This window comes from Fukomys damarensis, unplaced genomic scaffold, assembly GCF_012274545.1.
Source record: "Fukomys damarensis isolate Sample0158 unplaced genomic scaffold, DMR_v1.0_HiC HiC_scaffold_36, whole genome shotgun sequence".
NCBI classification, from domain to species: Eukaryota; Metazoa; Chordata; class Mammalia; order Rodentia; family Bathyergidae; genus Fukomys; species Fukomys damarensis.
The window spans coordinates 41,203,338-41,205,220 of NW_022900948.1; positions in this window are offsets into that span (position 1 = coordinate 41,203,338).

The following is a 1,883-nucleotide window of genomic DNA, read 5'->3' on the forward strand; positions in this document are numbered from 1 at the left end:
AATAAAAGAATGGAAGCCAACTCGGACTCAGGGACCCTGGTCTTGGGGGTATGTGTAAGTGTGTGTGCATGTGTGTGCGTACACACGTGTACATGTTCTGAGGCTTTTTAACCCTCTCCCCTTCCTGTGCCTGTGCTGGAGTCCTGGGCTGGGCCAGCCCTCCTGTGGCAGCAGGGAGAACCGGCTCCTCTGGCCTTCTCCAGCGTTGGCTTTAATTGCCCGAAAATTGAGGATAGATGCAAGGAAAATAATGAGGCCTAATTATGTTAATTAAATGGCTAATTCATTAATTAGCGCACTCACATCCCCAGTCAGAGAGCCCCTCTGAGGTGGCCGCTGGATTGGTTGGTTGGGTTCCAGAGGAGAGGGGGTTCCCCCGGGGCTGGCTGCCCTCCTGGGGTGGGGCCACAGAGGCAGCTCCTCCTCACTGTTCCCCAGCCCCACTGCACCAGGGCCACTGACCCTGGGTGGGGCGGGGCTCTCGGGGAAGCTCTTCTGTGTCTCCCAGGAGCTTCCGGGTGTCTTCCTGGAGGTGGTGGTGAACTGGGCAAAGCCCTGCAGAGGCGGGGGTGGGGCTGCTCAGGCAGCTGCAGAGACCATGCTGCCTGGGGAGAGGGCGGGTCTGCAGCTGTTCCGGGGACGCCCGGCATCTGCGGTGTGGCCATGGACTTGCTGGGACTGCAGAGGGGCCCGTGCTGGAATCACACAAGGACACAGACCGAGTCCGCACCAGGCCACTCAGAAACCCTCTGGCTTGGGCCCCCGTGTCGCCTCCCACCCCTCTCTGCCTTCTTGTCCTGACCCACAGAAGTTCCAGCCTGAGCCCGGACTTTGGGGCTGGGTCCTCTGGGTGCTGTCCCAGGTGGGAGCAGGTGCTCCGTAGGCGCTCAGGAGCTGTTTGGGTCTGAGCCACCCACGAACACTAGGGTTTGTGGGATGAGGGACCTCACCACATCCCACAGTATCAAAATCACCTGTCTCTGCTTCTCTGCCCAGGATCCGTGAAGTAGGGATGCAGTTCATAGCCTCCAGCTCAGGTGAGTACAGATGCCACTTGAGGCCAGGTGGAGAAGAGGTTACAGGTGGAGTCTGGAACCACTTCCAGGCTGTGTGACTTTGCTGGAGTATCTTAATCACTCTGGGCCTCCAACTGTCCTTAGGGAAATGCAGCCAGTTCGAGCTCCTTTCTGTCAGGGTGCTGTGGGTATTAAATGGGAGACCGACCGGGTGCAGGGCGCACGTTCCTAACACTTCCCACCTGCTCTGATTTCTCTATTCCTCCTGAGACTTTCCTTTTGGATCGCATGACCCCATTCCTCCTGATGTCGAAAGTGTAATCCAGGCAAATTGGTCACATTTAGGACTTCTCGGTCACTTTTGAGAAAAGGCTCACCCGCGAGTGTGTTTGCCTGTCCTGCCCCGTTCTTCCTGCAGTCCCCAGTTCCCCCCCTGTCCTGCTGCGCCCAGGTTAATCTCCAGAGCTGGGTGGGAGGGGGCGGAGGCGGGGGCACCGCTGGGACCCTGCAGGCTTCCCAGAAGTCCTACTCGTGTTCCAGCCAGGTGGATGAGGTGGGTAAAACCCACAAAGTCGGCAACTGCCCAACACCCACAGCCCCACTGCGCCCTGTTGTTGGCCCCCCATACCCTACTCTGCAGGGCACCCTTACAGGGACTGGGGTGACAGGGAGGAAGGCCCCCTTCTGGTGTCCCAAAGTGCAGGGACCTAAACCAGACAGGCCCATCCGCCCTTACCTGTCTACAGTGTGTTCATCACTGTTTTGATTTTTTTTTTAAATTTTTAAAGACACTGCATTAAATGTTATTTGTGTTCATCACTGAGTTCTTGATGTCCCCTTCCTTTTTTTTTTTTTTTTTTTTTTTTT